Consider the following 18,625-nt stretch of genomic DNA (forward strand, 5'->3'; position numbering starts at 1 on the left):
TAGAACAACCGACATTTATTCAGGGCCTCTCAGGTGCCACATACTTGGCCTATAAGATCCCAATTGAGTCTCCACCATACTCTACAGGGGGTATTGACAGTGCAAGTCGAAAGGAGAGGAAACTGAGGTTCAGAGGAAAGAAGGTGCCAAAGGTCACCAAGCAAGGGACAGAGCCAGATTCCACGAAGGACTCCAACCCAGGACTATGTGATACCAGAGTTTACACTCTCTCTGTCATACCACACTATCTCTAAGACATGGAATAACTCACATTGTTCCTTTTTCATCCTTCAAAATCAGTGCTTCTCCCCTTCAGTCTGAATATCCTCTCAATGCAATGCACAAGGAGGCCAACACAACCTGGAGATGAAGGAGTTACAGTTAAACCCCAACAGAGGGATGTTTCTAAAGCACAACTCACAAATCTCATCTTCCTGGCGGCAGGATTAAGACCTACCTTCTTCTCAATTTCAATCTAGTTCCTGCTCACTGTGCTGCTGTATCTTAAGCCTCTGGCTCCCATCTCTTCCACATCCCACCACATCAACCTCTTCTCCAATCCCTGACACACACTAGTCGTGGTCACCGTCCTGTTGCCTGTTCAGTCTCCGCACTTGGCTACAAAGCACCTGCCCCACCAATGACTATATGGTGACTCATAGGCCACCATCTGAGAGAACTTTGGGGATTCCCTTTTCCAATACAGTCATGCAGTGGATCAAAAGTCACTTCACCTCTAGAGGAACTGTCCCTGTTCGGTTTCCATCTCATTCTCTAGACTGGGAATATTTACTTTGAATCACCTGCTCCTAGTATAATACCAATGAAGTTCCCCAAAAATGCCACTGGAGGCATGTCTAAAATATAAAATTGGAAGGAATATTCATGCCAGCGCTCGCTAAATTAAAGCCACAGGACTATCTATAGTCAGACACATGTGGCCACCTTCTGGGTCAGTCTTTAGGCCAAATGCCAAATCACCACCACCACCACCACCATCATCATCACTATCACCATCACCACCATCATCATCATCACCACTATTATTACCATCACCACCACCACCATCATCATCACCACTATCATTACCATCATCATCACCACCACTGTCATCAGCGCCACTGTCATCACCATCATCACCATCACCACCACCATCATCACCATCATCATCATCATCATCACCACCACCACCACTACAATCATCACCACCACCATCACTGCCACCACCACTATCATCATCACCATCACCACCACCATCACCACCACCACCATCTTAATCACCATCACCGCCATCTTCATCACTATCACCACCATCTTCATCACCATCACCACCATCAGCAGCAGCAGCAGCACCATTATCATCACCATCACCACCATCATCATCACCACCATAGAACTACCACCATCATCACCACCATCATCATCACCATCATATAACTACCACCATCATCACCAACACCATCATCACCACCATCATCATCACTATCATATAACTACCACCATCATCACCACTATCACACCACTATCACCATCATCATCACCACCACCACCACCACCACTGTCATCATCACCACCATTATCACCATCCCCCTACTATCATCATCACCATCAGAACTACCACCATCATCATCATCACTACCATCACTACCATCAGCACCATTATCATCTCCATCACCACCATCATCATCGCCACCACCATCATCACCATCATCATCACCATAATAACTACAACCATCATTACCAACCACCATCATCACCACCATCATCACCACCACCACCACCGCCACCACCACCACCATCAGCAGCAGTAGCACCATTATCATCACCATCACCACCATCACCAAAACCATCATCATCACCACCACCACCACCACCATCATTATCATTGTATTAATTTGCTAGGGCTGTCATTAAAAAGTACCAAAATTGGATGGCACAGAAACTTATTCTCTCACTATTCAGGAGGCTAGAATTCCAAAATCAACATATCAGCAGGGCCACACCCTCTCTCGTTCTTCTCAGAGAGAATCCTTCCTTGCCTCTTCCTGGCTTGTAGTGGTTGCCAGAAATACTTTATGTTCCCTGACTTGTAGCTGCATCACTGCAGTCACAGGGGTGTCTTTTCCCTGTGTGCCTTGACATTGTCTTCCCTCTGTGCATATCTGCCCCTAGGTCCTAATTTCCTTTATAAGGACACCAGTCATTTTGGATCCAGGCCCGCCCCAATGACTTCATTTTAATTTTTATTTCCTCTGTGGAGAGCTTACTTGTAAATAAAAACACAATGTGAGGTTTTGGGGGTTAGGACTTCAACATACCTTTTGGAGGGACACAATTCAACCCGTAACAGTCATCTTCATCACCCCGTCATCAGGATAGCTAACACTTCCTCTCCCCCTAGTTCCATGTGCCAGACACCACTCTCACTGTTCTCCATGTCTCACTTTAGATAGTTCTCTTGACAAAACCCATGAGGCAGAAGTCTTATTCTCTCCATTTGACAGGTAACAAAACTAAGGCTCAAAGAGGTTTGAAACTTGCTTGCAGTCAGCAAGTAGACAGTAAAAAGCCAAGTTAGGACCCACACCTAAGTCCAGGGTCCAAACTCTTACCAGCCACCCATACCACAGAAGCGACGTTGTTTCTGGTGTATGATTACCCTCTGCAGACTGTTTCAGGTCCCATGTGATTACCATCTGCAAACACTTAACACTATTACTTTCTTCAAGCTGGAAGTTTAAAATATCATTACTGAACTTAAATTACCCCAACCAACTTTCAAGGAGAACACTCCCACTCCTCCACCCACCCACACCCCTCCACCCACCCACACACACACACACACACACACACACACACACACACAATATTCTGTCCATTAAGACTCTTTGGGAAAAATGAGTTTTGAAGAATAATGCATGTATACTTCGCTGACTAATTCATGTGGCCCTGCTTATGCAAACTCCTCAATTTGCTGTTCTCTATAATAGCTGCCTGAAGAGCCTCCACTCATTTCATGACGATACATCCCAGGGCCTGGGCAACGTGCCCCAGTAGATGGCTCCTGATTGCCCAGGAAGTTACAGGGTGGCCAATGGAAAGATCACCGGCTTGAAATCAGGAAGCCTGAGACTAAGTCTTGGCTTCCATTTCCTCCTTCAAATGAACTCCTCTGAGCACCAGGGCCCCGATCCTTCTGGACCTCAAAGACAACTCAAAAAAGCTTCTCAAATTTAGCAAAAGAGAGACTGTCAAACTCTCAGCTAAAAAGGAACGAAGGAATAATTCATTCATCAAACATGAATTAAGCATCTGGTCTACTCCAGGATGGGCAGTTTGCTAAGTGGATATGAAGGACTCACCAAGATAAATAAAATAGCAAGGAGAAAAGAAAAAGTGTGTGTGTGTGTGTGTGTGTGTGTGTGTGTGTGTGTTAGGATGGCACTTTAATGTATTTTTTTACTCACTCATCCCTCAGTAAGGCAAGTTATCTCCATTTCACAGCTGAAGAAATGAAGGTTTGGCAAGTTGGGTGACTTGTCTAAAGGCGTTCAGTGAGTAAAACAGAGAGCCAGGGCTGACCCTGGGTCTGAGCAGTTGAAATGTCCAGCTGCTTTCCTCTGCCCCTGACCACCTGGGCACAGGGATGGAGACTGAAGCTTGTTAAGCAGGAAGGTGACCCAATCTGAAGTTTTAAGGAGATTTCCCTGAAGCAGCTCAGACGATGGGCTGAGGGCAGTGAGGTAGAAGAGGGCTGGATGATTCCGGAGAAACCACCCAGAACACTGGCCGGAGGCAGGAACTACGGGATGGACAGAAGGGGCTGGACTGCAGATGCTGGGAAGGTATATTCAGAATTGGTTTGGGTTGGAAGAAGAGCAAGAAGGAAAGACAATGAGTGACAGGCATGAAGGGAGTCTTCTCTCTTCTCAAGCTCAGACCTAGAAAGCAAGGATGTAGGGAAAACCATGTCACAGCTCCACTTCCTGTTCCACTTAAGCAGCAGCCAAAGTGCTGCAGCTGTGGGAGGAGAAGACAGGAGGAAGGGAGGACACAGACTTGCATCTCCCTCAGCTCGTTTTCCAATGAAGCCGGGAACTGACCACTCCAACGGACGCACACACTGGAAGGACCAGGAGGCTGAGGAGGTGACTATGTTTTGAGACACAGACATGACTCAGCCTTGCCAACTGGCCAGAAATCAGTGTCATGGCTCTCTCTCTTGCCCATCCCCCTCCAAATGATCCCCACGCCAGCCAATCCTAATGCCTCCCCATCTTCCCTCCCAGACTCCTATAAGAGCATCAGAGCTGGTCTTCCTGCTCCCAGACTCTGCCCTCAACCACCTAATCTATTCAGTCCAATGTAGCCAGAGCCACCTTTCCAACAGGCAAGTATCACATCACCCTCCTGCCTTAAGCCTTCAGTGTTTCCTCAGTGGCTTCAAGATAAAGTTCAAGCTCCAGGATATGGCTCCTGCTTCCTCCTCTGACCTCAACACATCCTACCTCAAACATTAGGTTCCAACCATATCAAACCACTTGTAATTCCCAGCACATACTGTGCTACTGGTACCATTCACATCCTTGCTGAGGTTCCCTACACCTAGAATTTCCTTCCCTTCCTTCCATTCTTTACTGGCTGGTTCCTATTCGTTATTTAAGATATGGCTCAAGGATCACACCCTGTAACAAGTCTTCTCTAACCCTCCCTGCAAGGTGCAGTCAGGCATCTCTTCCTAAGTGCGCATTACATGTTATGTTCCTGCAGGACCACACTAAACACGCTGGCTCATAATTATCTGGGTATGTCTGGCCCCCATTCATATGAGAACCAGGTTCCAGGACAGCAGAGTATGCAGCACAACCGCTGGCATGTGGTGGGCGCTTAATACAGAAAGACAGAGACAGAAGGGGAAGAGTAGGGAGAGGTAGAGGAGGAAGAAGAGGAGGAGAGGAGGAGAGGGAGGAGTAGGAGGGGGGAAAGGGGGAGGATGAGGAGGGGGAAAATGGCGAGGAGGAAGAGAAGAAGGGAGAAGAGGAAGAAAGGAGGAGTGGGAAGAGAAGGAGGAGGAGGAGGAAGAAGCCGGGAGGAAAGAAGGAGAGAGAGGAGAAAGGGGGAAATGGGGAGGAGAAGGAGGGGGAAAAAGAGGGGGAGGAAGAAGGGAAGAGAGAGGAGGAAAGGAGGAGGGGGAAAGGGGAAGGGGGAGGAAAGGGAAGGGGGAGGGGGAAAAGGAGGAAAGGAGGAAGAGGGATGGGGGAAGAGAGGCAGGAGGAGGGGAGGAGGGGAAAGATGGGGAGAAAGGAGAGAGGGAGGAACGGAGGTTGAGAAGAGGACGACAAATGTTACAGGTACTCAAAAAAGAAAATTATCACAATAGTAAAGATCAGGAAAGGCTTTTCAGAGATGGTGCACCTGAGCCATGCTTTAAATAATAAGCTGGGTTTTTGGCAGATGGGGAGGGTAGGGAAAGGGCATTTCGGATGATGGGAACAGCAAGACTGTAAAAGTATAAAGGTTCTTCATTTTGGAAAAGAATTCAAACAGGGTGGTGGGCTAAAGCCTAGGGTGAATGAGGAAAGTGTAGTGAACCCAGAACCTTCTAGGTGCCATGTGAGTTGTCCATCCCACTGTGCATTCATTAAGGCATTTTTTAGTTACAAATAACAGAAAACTCACATCAGAATAGTCTAAAGGCAGTTGTTTGATGTCTCATTCTTTCCATTTTTCTGCTCTGACACCCTCAACACATCCTCCCTAAGCTAGGCTCCCTCACGGTCCCAAGATGGCTGCCATGGTTCCAGGTATCACATGCTAACTCCAGTATGTCCTACAAAGGAAGAGGGGCTTTTTCTTCCTACGTCTCTTTTTAAGATGCAGAAAAATCTTTCTTCACCCTCACCGCCAGCCAATTTCCCTTCATATTTCATTGGCCAGAGCTCTGTCAGTTGCCCACACCTAACCCAATCACTGCCAAGGGGAAAGGGACCCAGTGATTCATCCGCTGGAGGGTGGACTTCTGAAGATCAATGTACTGCCAGTGAAAAAGAAGGGGAAAGGATGTTGGGTAAGCAACCACTGTCTGCTACACCTGGTCGCTCACTCGCCCCCGCAGTATGCTGCTCAACGAAGTGTAGACTGCAAATATCCCACATCTCCGCCCTGCTGCCATTCTATTTTAGGGCTGAGGAAGTAACTGTCCTAGGAGAGGAAACTTGCTAACAGCTATTATGGGAAGGTCTATAAACGACACCGTAGTTTGCTTTTCTAGATCAGGAGTTCTGTAACAGTGGAGGCATAGGAAGTAGCAAGGATGACTGCATTTCAGAGAGAAGCCCCAAATGCCATTTTATTTTAGCTAAGAGTTTCACCTTTCTCCTTGAAGACATTTGCCTTAGACCGCCCCAAAAATAGCCAGCACATTCCTACCACAAAGACTTTGATCCAGCTATTCTCAGTCTTGAATACCCTTCCCTTCTCTCCCTACTTAGGGAAATCCTGCCTATCTTGGAAGAGTAAAGCTCAGACTCTTCTTTCACAAAGCTTTCTCTGACCACCCCGCTGGGAGGACTCTCTCCCTTCCCTATACACGTATGACTGTTCCTTGGTAACTCTCTCATGCTGTTGAGTGACACTGGTGCCAAATTATTAACAGTTACATGTCTTTCTCTTCTATTCAACTGGAAGGTATTCTATCAGGTGGACTTTGATTTTTCATCTTCACATCCTAAGTGCTTGGCATATAGCAGGATATGCAGGAAAGTTTGTGCAATGAAAACTCTTAAAATTTAATTCACTCTTTCATGCTTCTTCTCCCTACTGATCATGCAAATGAGAACTCTTATCTCATTTTGAAACCCACTCATTTTTGTTTAGTACCAGTTATGTGTCAGGCACTCACTTAGCCACTTTCCTTATGTATTGTTTTATTTGACACTCTTAAAAAACTGTGAGTTTTCACAACTTACAGAATAGAAAATTAAAGCTCAGGCAGGCTAAGAGAAAGGCTAAAAGCAGACTCTTTCAAGGCCACATGAAGAATTAGGGCGTGGAATTAAAATTCAAGTCTGTAGAGGCAATATTGTATCATGGTCAAGAATATGGGTATTGAACACAGATCGCCTTGCTTAAAATCTTGCCACTTACAAGGGCCGAGCATGGTGGCTCACGCCTGCAATTCCAGCACTATGCAAGGCCAAGGCAGGTGGATCACTTGAGCCCAAGAGTTTGAGACCAACTTGGGCAACACAGCAAAACTCCATATCTACTAAAAATACAAAAATTAACTGTGCCTGGTGACGCACACCTGTGGCCCCAGCTATTAGGGAGGCTGAGGTGGAAGGATCACTTGAACCTGGGAGGATTACTGGAACCTGGGATTGCAAGGATGCAGTGAGCTGTGATAGCGCCATTGCACTCCAGCGTGGGAGACAAGAGTGAGACCTTGTTTCAAAAAAAAAAAAAAAAGGCCGGGCGCGGTGGCTCAAGCCTGTAATCCCAGCACTTTGGGAGGCCGAGGCGGGTGGATCACGAGGTCAGGAGATCGAGACTATCCTGGCTAACATGGTGAAACCCCGTCTCTACTAAAAATACAAAAAACTAGCCGGGCGTGGTGGCGGGCGCCTGTAGTCTCAGCTACTTGGGAGGCTGAGGCGGGAGAATGGCGTGAACCCGGGAGGCGGAGCTTGCAGTGAGCCGAGATCACGCCACTGCACTCCAGCCTGGGAGCACAGCGAGACTCCGTCTCAAAAAAAAAAAAAAAAAAAAAACTTGCCACTTACTAGCTATATGACCTCAAGGAAGTTAGCTAGTCTCTGTGTATTTCGGGTTCCTCATATATAAAATGGGAGTTAGAAATAGTGCCTATTTCATAGGGTTACTATGAGGATTAAATGAGCTCATAGAGGAAAACTGCTTACAATGGTAATGACATATATTAACAAGCAATACATAATAGCGATCATTATCGATTCCAAGCCCAGTGGTTTTCCCACAGCATCATAACAAATGCTCCTACTCTCCACCCGCCAAGTCACCTTAGGCGGGAAAGAATGACCTAGCCAAAGGACAGCCCACTGGGGGGGTCATGAGAACCACTGTCCAGAGGAGGAGCTGCAAAGAACAGTGGGTCAAAGATCACAAAGACAATGACGTGCAAAAATTCCATCCAGGAATGGCTCTCTGCGACAGCTCGGCCCATATTGATGGCGTCCTGAGGGAACTTCTAGGGGAAAGGCACATGAGACAGGAAGCAGGTCAGCTCCCCAGTGCCCAAAGACTGACCATACACCAAAGAATAGCCCCTTAGCTCGAACAAGCTTTGAAGACCTGAAATGCTTACAGCCCATCCCCTGAAAACCCAGTGCCCACAGTGATTACAGGGCAAGGTGAAGGGAGTTCCCAAGGCAAGATGGCTGCTGGAAGGCACGTTGTCCCATTGGCCTTGAGGACAAGACTGACCCTTCACCCCTCCGAGGCTCCTATACTGCCATACCTATTATTGCACTGTAACCTGGTGGGGAAGGTGACTCAGGACAGGAGCTACCATCCCCTTTACGCAGGTGGGGAACTGAGGTCCAAAGAGGATAAATGGCTACTATGTGAGGTCACGTAACTAGTCAGTATCCATTCCAGACTAGAACTCAGGACTTCTGAGTCTCAATTCAGTGATATTCTTCATTATCTTAGTACGTCTTTTGCATCAGCATTTGTCTTCTTCAAGCACATGCGTTTCCTTTCTTTCTTCTGAAATGTTTATTGTCTTGCCTGTGCTAGGCTCGGTGCTAGGCACTAGGGGTTACAGAAATGATCATGGCCCTACCACCCCCCTTGCACCTCCAGTAGGCACTGCGGCAGGTGAATGCACAGGACGCGCTCAGTAAGTGCTTGCTGATATGAATCCGATTGTCTCATTACTAATGTTCCGTTATAGATTTCGGTTCTTTCCCCAAAATGGCAATTTCTACATTTTTATAAATGTTCTTTCTTTTCCTGGTCTGAAAAAGAAGACTGAATATTAAGCTAGCTGGTTGCCACTTGATGTCTCCCAGGAAGACAGGAGAACTGAGACCCCTTTATAAAATCAGGACTCCCAAAGAGATCAAAGTCTCCTCTAAAATGAGTGCCTGAATTATTCCTCTCATCAGCCCAGAGAAACAGCAAGAAAGCAGGATCTGAGTAAGGAAAAATGGCTTCCGTGCAGATTTTACAGCCTCTGGGTGTGACTGTGGAATCCACCATATGCCATTGGTCTGGGGTCAAAATCATGGGCCCAGAAGCTCCCACAGAAACTTTTCCAGGACCCAGGAAACACTTAAGGCCTTTGCTGAAGTGTAACACTGCTCTGTGGAGACACCTCTGCTACCCAGGATAGGTGGGGCTCTCCTGAGGCATGAGCCACTTAGCCCCCAAACCAGAAGACACAACAAATGCGAGGACTGGCTCCTCTGGAACAAACCTAGAGCAATCTGAAAGAGAACATCAATATATTTAAAATGAAGATATAAAACATGAAACAGAAACCCTAAGGAAAGAACAGGACCCAAGGATGGAAGGGCAGGATGAACTGAAAAAGAACTAAGAATTTCTAAAAGTAAAATGTATAGTCATTAAAATTATAAACTCTCGCCTGTAATCCTAGTACTTTGGGAGGCTGAGACAGGAGGATCGCTTGAAGCTAGGAGTTTGGTTTATTTTGAGACAGGGTCTCGTTCTGCCACCCAGGCTGTAGTGCAGTGGCACCATGTTGGTTCACTGCAGCCTCGACCTCCCTGGGCTCAAATAATCCTCCCATGTCAGCCTCCCGAGTAGCTGGGACTACAGGAGTGCATCACCATGTCTGGCTAATTTTTGTTATTTGTTTTTTTGTTATTTTTGGAGAGATGAGGTCTAACCATGTTGCCAAAAGTGGTCTCGAACTCCTGAGGCTCAAGCAATCCATCTGCCTTGGCCTCCCAAAGTGTTGGGCTTACATGCATGAGCCACTGCACCTGGCCACTGAAGCCAATCCAAAAATAAAAAATAAATAACCAGGCAAGGTGGCTCACGCTGGTAGTCCCAGCACCTTGGGCGGCTGAGGCAGGAAGATCACTTGAGCCCTGGATTAGAGGCTGCAGTGTGTTATATTGGCACCACGGCACTCCAGCCTGGGCAACAGAGCAATATCCTATCACTTAAAATAATAATAATACAAAAAATTAGGCTGGGAGTGGTGGTTCACTGTAATCCCAGCACTCTGGGAGGCCGACGCAGGCGGATTACCTAAGGTCAGGAGTTCAGGACCAGCCTGGCCAACATGGTGAAACCCCATCTCTACAAAATACAAAAATTAGCCAGGCATGGTGGCACATGCCTGTAATCTCAGCTACTCAGGAGGCTGAGGCAGGAGAATCACTTGAACCCAGGAGGCAGCAGTGGCAGTGAGCCAAAATCGCGCCACTGCACTCCAGCCTGGGTGACAGAGCAAGACTCCATCTCAAAAAAAAATAAAAATTAAAACTCAATGATGAAAAAGGTTCAAGAAATGTGGTAACACAGCTAAGCAACTGAAGCCAATATACCTGACTCAGCCTCCTTGCTCAGTGTCTGTTAGTTGCTGGGCACTGTGCTGGGCACAAAGAGCCAAGAGGAATAACATAGAGTCCCAGTTCCCAATCCCCTTCAAGATGCCCCAGCTCACAGGTGAGGAACTACATGAGCAAACACATTTCCCTGCAAGACAGCTGTAATAACGGTACCATCTACGGGCCCCTTGTGCTGCCTGCTTTTCTTACATTATCTCAGTTAAGTCAGTACGGTCAGTGCAGAAGACAAGGAAAGGTGGTGACTACAGTAGACCCCAGAATCTCCTGGTTTTCCCACCCACCGACCATTCCATTGAGCCATCCTGCATCCCCCAAGGTCATAGATCTCAGAAGAGAACAACTACAATGGAACGCCTGGGCACCCTTTTTACATTTCTACTCAAAAGGAAATTATTTGGATAGAAAACTACAATGAAATAGGCACACAGTATTGTTACACACAAGCTGAGTTTTTACAAAGGCAGAAGCCTTGACCAAAAATTCATGATTGGCTTTGAAAGGGGAAATGCCAACATCCCCCAGAAGCCGCGGGTGGGTGCTGTGTTGACTCCCCTCTTCCTGTTCTGCCCACGGCTGATCCTCCCCGGCTGGCTTCTACGTAACTCCCACCACAGCTGGGGAAGTACTGACAGGCACTCTTCTTTATCCCAAACCAGGCTCCAACCGGGATCCCGCCACTGGAGGGACATACTTACTTTTGTTTTCCTAACTCTGTGCACCTTCGCACTTCCTGACTTAGGCCAGTGAAGGAAGAGGAAACATCAAAAAGATTACAAGACAAGCTTAGTTTCTGGCATTTCCAAGGGATGGGAGCTGAAGGGGCTGGCAGGGTGACCCCAGGCAGCAGACGCCCTCGGTCGCTTTGTAACTCAGCACGCCGGTGGCCAAGAGAGCTCATATGCCTCTCCAAAGTGCTTAAGGTCTCAAGAAACCGTCTGTTTCTGGGGAGGATCTGGGACAGGAGCCCATTTTCTCTAAATAACTGAGAGGACTTCAGAAATCTGGTCTTAATTACCCCCTCGCAGCGACGTGGCTACATAGCACATCATGGTGTGTTTCCTTTACTCTCAGAAGATGGGGCCACCAGTGGGCCAGGCCCTCCAGTTGCTTCTTCCCCTAAGGACTCAGACGGATCTGTCCTAATCGAACCACACACTCCCTCCTGACCTCTCTTGGGGCCAATGGCCTGCTCTGGGAACAGGGCTGGCTGAGGTTAGGGACCTGGTTGCAGCTTTGGAACCAAGGTTTTAGCCGTACAAAAGGAACAATTGCAGGGATGCGTGCTGTGCTGGGCATGAACTGGGAGTCAATTCTGAAGTCAGAGGACCCAGCCCACACCCTGCCCATCCCTTCCTGGGAGAGGACTTGGGGTGCAGAGGGGGAGCTGGTAGAGGGTTTGCACGGGTTAGTAAATTTAATTTTTTCAAGAGGCCGGGTGAGAAGTTAGTGTCCCTGGGTTGAAAGTAAACAATCGGGCCGACAGCTGGAGAATGCACAGCGAAATGAATCCTCAACTCCAACTCTTCACAGAGGCCTGCCACAGAGAAGAGCTCTGACGAAGGAGTGACTGTGAGGACACAGTGGAGGCTGACTCCCGCCCGTGCATCACTGCAGCCACGGTAAGACGCCTCTGACCTTCTCTTCCCCATGGGTTAGGAACCTCTCCCCAGAGCTCCCATAACACCCTCCTTTCCCAGGCTGCAAAGATATCCACATCCTCACTCCCAAGACCTGTGAATACATTAGGTTACATGAGTTACCCTGCAATGGAAAATGAAGGTTGCAGATGGAATCAAGGTTGCCAAGCTGTTGACCTTAAAATAGGGAGAATAGCCTAGATTATACAAGTAGCCCAGTGGGATCACTTTAAGGGCCCTTCAAGGTAGAAGAAGAATCCAGAAGGGAGAACCAGAGAGATGGAAGCTTGAGAAGGATGAAGACCAACGTTGCCGGCTTTGGAGGTGGAAGAAGGAAACTATAAGCCAAGATATGCAAGCGGCCTCCTGATACTGGAAAAGACAAGGAAACAAATTCTTCCCAGTGCTGCCAGGACTAACACACTTTGCTAACACCTTGATTTCAGTCAGTGAGATCCATTCTAGACTTTTGACCTCCAGAACTGTAAGATAGTAAATCTGTACAATATAAACCATGAAAGTTTGGGGTAATTTGTTACAGCAGCAATAAGAAACTAATACACGATCATTATGCATATCCTAATATAATGCAATTTTTATTTATATGTCTATCACCCCCATCAATAATAATAATAATAATAGCTAACATTTGTTGAATGTACCCTTACTGTGAGCACTTACTATTTGGTAAGGCCAGCACCAAGCATTTCATTCACATAAGATACTAAAAAAAAAACCAGGTAATTTCAATTGAACACACGATGAAGGTAAAGACAGGGGTCTAAAAGTAGGGGAGGGAGTTAAATGCATCTTCGAGGAGATAAAGACACAGGTGCTTTTTAAAGATGAGTAGCAATTAGTCTAGGAGAAAGGAAGAGCATCCCCGGCAGGGGGAAGAACGTCAGCAGACACTCAAGCACTCTGGCAGCTTCACAGCAGGCTGGTAATAATGTTTCTAGCCTGTAAGTCTCCTCAGAGATCCAGGCCTCCTGCCTGCCTGAAATCTCCACAGGATGCCTCCTAGACATCTCAAATTTAGGATGGCTGATATAGAACTTGATTTTCTCCATGAGCATACTCCTCCTAGTCTTCCTGTCTCCCACAACACCACCATACACCCAGCCGTTCAAGCCAAAACCCCAGGAGTCACCCTTGAGTCCTTCCCCTTGCCTCATTCCAATGTAATCTATCACCAGATCTCATCAATGCTATCTCCAAGATCTAAGTAGCCTCTGCCCACTTCTTTCTACCTCCATTGCTGCTGTCTAGTTCTAAGCCACCATCCTCTTTCCTCCTAAGTGGTCTTCCTGCTTCTACACCTAGCCCCCTATGATCCATCCACTCTTCACAAAAGCAGTCAAAGCTATCTCAAAAATGTCAATCAGGCTGGCCGTGGTCACTCACCTGAGGTCAGAAGTTCAAGACCATCCTGATCCACATGGCAAAACTCCATCTCTACTAAAAATACAAACATTAGCCAGATGTGGTGGTGCATGCCTATCATCCTAGCTACTCAGGAGGCTGAGGCAGGAGAATCACTTGAACCCAGTAAGGCAGAGGTTACAGTGAGCTGAGATCGTGCCACTGCACTCCAGACTGGGCAACACAGCTAGACTCTGTCTCCAAAAAAAAAAAAAAAAAAAAAAGGCAATCGGATCTCACTGCTGAGCTTAAACTCACCAAAGCTTCTCTTTGTACTGGGTGGAGGGACTCTCCCTAGCATGGCTTAGAATCAATCGGCTGTGTGATCTCGCCCCTGCCTCCCTCTCAAACTTCACCTTGTGCCCATTCCCCTCATCTCTCCCTTACACTCTAGCCCTGCCTTCCCTTACTCCTTGGAATACACCAAGCTCTTTTGTGCATAGTCAACTTTGTACATTCCCATCCCTCTGCCTGGAATGCCCTCCCCCACAATCTCTCTGCCTGGCCAGTTCCTTCTCCATTTTCCAATCTCAGAAAGGCTTTCCCTTGCACAACTAGGACCAACTTTGTGCCACCAGCCCCTACTTTGGTTCCAGGTTTGTTTCCTTGATAACAAGGAATCATTCATTTGCTAGAGGTTGTTTATTCTGCTTCTTGCTTGTTGCCCATCTCCTCCAGCGGAATGCAAGCTCCAGAAGGGTGGTGACAGGCCTTTTTCGTCCACCACTGTATCATCAGGACTCCACACAGGACTTAGCATGGCACAGGTGCTCAATACATGGTTGTTCAATTGATGAATTAAAAGAGAAAGTGTGAGGCTGACATTGAAAGATAAGGCTGGAAACAGAAGGCCTTGAGAACAGGGTCCTATTCATCTTTCCACGACTGGCACCTCCCACAGGGAAGCCACTTAGCAAATGTTTCACTGGATGCATGAAATAAAAATTCAATTCCAGATAAATCTGAGATGTGCTGTCCTTTCTGGGCAAGGCTCCCCAAGAAGTTTCCGCTCCTCCTTAGGCTTCTTAGGAGGTACACGTCTAGGGCATACAGCGAGTGCTTAATAAATAGGGTGACTGCTACTATTGCTCATATGGGGATCACTCATGCAGCCTCCTAGAAAAGACCTTCCGGAGTCCACGCCAGATGCAGCAGTGGCTGGGTGAAGAAATGGGAGGGGAAAATGAGAACAGAGCAGCAGGATCCAAATACGACTGAGACCTAGGTGGGGAAAGGGCAGGAACAACACTGTCCTGGCTAACTGGGGTTCCCTTCTTTCCTCTAGACTTCAGCCACCTAGGTACAGGGTGGAGATGCCAGCTGGGACGTGAGTCCTCACAATGGAGGGCTCAATCTGAATGCACACATTCATCTTTGGGCCTGCCAGGCTTGCACTGATTTTGAAAATCTGGCTCGCTGTGGCTGGTGAGGACTGGGGAGGTGTAGAGAATTTCAATTTCCCTCACCAAATGGCAAGCTTGCGAAAAGTCCTTTCTCTCCAACATTATCACATACTAAAAATGAAAAACCAGCCATTCAGAGCTCTCATGAGAAAAATAGATGGGCTGCTTAGCTCACAAGAAACAGGAGGGCTGAAAATCAAGTCTAGAGAACATCATAGGGTACATTATGTGCTAAGATACTGCCCTTTTTTGGACCTGGGAGTTTCTATTTTTCACAAAAGAATGGGATAGGGAAAGTAATTCCCCATATAATAAGCCACTCATTTTATACTTCAAATCCATTTGGTAGCTGAATCTCCAAATCCATTCAGTGGCTCAACAGTAGGGGTTAGGTGATTTTTTTTTTTAGCTCCCTATCTCAAAATATGCAGTTTGAGGCAAATAGCATATCTCAAAAAAAATAGCAGCATTACCATGATAGAAGAGAAGGCACTAAAGCAGTGAAAGTTATGACGCTAAGAAGACATGTTTCCAAATCTGTTTCATGGCTAACAGATCAAAATCTAACACAGAAGGGGCCTGGGACTGAGCCTGAAGTGGAAACTACTCCTGGCCACGTGACCTTGGGTAAGTCAGGTCACCTTTCTGGGCCTTCTCAGGAAAGGGGCTGAAATCAGTTGTTCTCCAAGATCTTTTTCTTTCGAAACCTCTGACTGGTTGTTTCCAGAAGACCCGCATTTTCTTAAAGCTGTCTGGTGGCGCTACAATTGCAAAACAGAAAGGCTTTGGGGTGAAGGTTGCAATAGGGATAACCCAGGACTAAAAACCGAACAGCTTTTACAATCCCAAAACATTACTCAGCAATCCAGGGCCTGATGTCATCCCAGAATCAATCACGCCAAGATAATCTAACAGAGTAGACAGGGGAACATGCGAGAGAAAGTTCTTTTTCTTGCCTGATGAGTACAGGTAAAGTTAAGGTCAAGTTAAGGATGATGTTCTGCAGTTGACCATCTGTCTCCCTGAGCTACTGGAAAACCACATTACTAAAGGAAACTGCTTTACAAGTGCCCAACATGAACCCTTGGGATGTATCAAACCGCAGAAAACCGGACGCGGGCAAGTTTTTTTTTCTTTGAAACTTCGTGTCGCTCTCAGAAAATGCAGCAGGTCCCAAAATGGTACAAGCGGAAAACGCAAGCCACTTCAGGTCCGCCCGGGAGCAAACACCGAGCTCCAAGTAGGACTCCCCCTACCCCTTTCCTTTCGCTTCGTTTCTCTTCTTTTGCTTTAGGCAAGTGGCCTGGGGCCTGCCAAGCAGCGCCGGGTTCGGGCAGGGGCCGGTGACCGCGGGGAACTTTCCTCTGCCGCGCCAGAGACAATGCCGGGAGGGCTCCCCATCCGCGGGGTTCGGGCCGCCAAGCGCGTCGTCCCGGGCCCTCCCCCGGAGCCGGACGCGAAGCCCCCCCAAGGCGGGCCCCATCCCCGGCCCCAGTGCGGGGGCCCCCTCTCCAGAGCTGGAGGCGCGGAGACCCCCCCCCCCCCCACCAGGCGGCCTCGTCCGGCCCCGCAGAGCCTGGCCGCGCGTCCCGCACACGCCCCAGCCCAGGGCCGGCGCCCTCCCCGCGGAGAAGGACACCCCGCTGCGAGAGGAGCCGGGAGCCCGCCCGGCGCCCCGTCCCCGTACCCCTCTTCGCGCGAGGTACTGGGCAGGGGGCGCCCGCGACTGTGGGCTACTCCGCCCGGCCCCACCGAGCTCGTCCGAGCGCCCCGCAACTCACCGGGACCTGGCGGGCCGCTGGGCATTATTCCATCGCGGGCTCGGCCAGGCGCTCGCGGCTCTCGGGTGGGAAAGCGAACTGCGACCGGGAAGCGCCGGCGGGGCGGGAGGCGCGGGCCCGGGGCTGCCCAGCGCAGAGTGCTCGCCCGCGGCGGCGGCCAGGCCAGGCGAGGCGCGGGAGCCGAGCGCGGCGCAGGAAGGGGCGGGCGACCATGTGCCGAGGGGGAGGAGGCCGCGGCGACGCGAGCGGCTCGCACAATCCCGCTCGGCGGCGGAGGGCGCGGGTTTCAGGAAATCCAAACACTTCGACAGGAAATCGGAATCCTGACTAAGCATTCCCAGCCCCGAGCCGCTCCGCGCCGGGGGCTCCCGCCTCGCTTAACCCTTGGCCCGCCGGCAGCCACGCGGGGGGCGCGAGCGGGGCCCCAGACCTCGGCCCGGGTCGGGCGTCCTTCGCTTTCCGCCCCATGCCCTGGCCGGCCGGCCTCCTCCCTGCCAGAGGTGGAAGGGGTGGGATTTATCCACAGAAAACCCTGGACGCGGAAGGTGCCTTTCTAAGGCCGGGACAGCGGCAAAGGACGTGCCTGTCTTCCATCTGCAGAGGATGGACCTGCACTGTCCTGGCCGTTACCCCTATTTTCAGTAAAGGAGTGACTTCACCAGGCTGCCCCCTTTCACCCCTTCCTCTCTGCTCTTATAATTTCCTCATTTTGCCCAGTGCCAGGGGAACAGGACCTTCCCAGTCAGGATACTATAGGAACAGTATGGAGAGTAATCGTGTGGGCTGCAGACTCTGTGTCCCATTGGAATATGGCCTTTTTTCTACTCATGTTACCTTGAGTAACCCAACTTTCCTGAGCCTCAGTTTGCTTAAATATGAAATGGACGTTAATTCCACCCTCATAGGTTTGATCTGGAAACCGATGTTTAGACAGGGACTGGCACATTGGAAACACCCAAATAAATGATAGCCATGCTTGTCCTTATTGTTGCCATTAAAAGACATCAGAGAAAGGAGGATTTTAATTTGTGGGATGTATATTGTGCATATCTACGTCTACTTTCAAAGTCAGAGACGTAGTCTTTCTTTAGAACTTCATTTCCCTCCTAATCGTTGGGCGATTGTTTTTCTTCGCAGCATTTCAGAAACTGCTCTCTGCAGAGGATATGGTTCGTGGCTGTGGCAGACCCCCTTCTGTTGAAATCTGAAACGGAAAACCTCACGAAATTTGGGATTTTGCTCTTAATCTGAGAGTCCGGGTATGGTGGGGAGGTTGTTAAACAGTCTGGGGCGGCTTTACAAAGTTTGGGAAAACCAAAATCAATCTCTGACTGGGCAGAGAGGCCGGACAGCCAAAGAGTGATTCATTGTGGTTTCCCACGGAAATGCCACATTTCGGGGGTGTCTACCTGGAGGATGCAGCTTGGTGGTTTTGCTGTGTTTCAGATTCCTTTGAAACCCAATCAGACTTTGAAGAGGGAACATGCTCGTGAGCGAAAACAGAAGCCTGAAATGAACCTGCTGGGAACTGAAAGTTGGGTACCAGCTCGTTTACTCCAAGTAAGGAACAGATACCAGTTTTAGACCCAGCATTGTTCCTTTTCTGCAGTTCTCTCTCCGTGGCCAGCAGCAGTAGGACAAGCTCTGAGGTGGGCACCAGGAGTCCCAAGGTCCTGCTCCAGGCCCTTTGCAGCTGCCGTCCGCTCTGCCTGGTAGAACCCTTGTATGACTGTTCTTGGCACACAGCTCACAGCCCAGAAGTCAGCTCCACAGAGAGGCTTTCCCCAACCATGTGATCT

At 48.8% G+C, this 18,625-nt stretch overlaps 1 protein-coding gene across 5 annotated transcripts in view; it reads right to left on the reverse strand.

Annotated features, from left to right (window-relative positions):
- The window catches only part of ASAP1 (ArfGAP with SH3 domain, ankyrin repeat and PH domain 1), a 399,692-nt gene extending 382,478 nt beyond the window's left edge, over nt 1-17,214 (reverse strand). For all 5 annotated transcript variants that reach the window (XM_025393739.1, XM_025393735.1, XM_025393737.1 and 2 more), the window contains exon 1: nt 16,827-17,214. The gene's annotated coding sequence lies outside the window, so the exon portion shown is untranslated. The remainder of the gene's footprint in view (nt 1-16,826) is intronic.
- Between the last annotated feature and the right edge of the window lie 1,411 nt (nt 17,215-18,625).

The sequence above is a fragment of the Theropithecus gelada genome, chromosome 8 (genome assembly GCF_003255815.1).
Source record: "Theropithecus gelada isolate Dixy chromosome 8, Tgel_1.0, whole genome shotgun sequence".
Classification (NCBI taxonomy): Eukaryota; Metazoa; Chordata; class Mammalia; order Primates; family Cercopithecidae; genus Theropithecus; species Theropithecus gelada.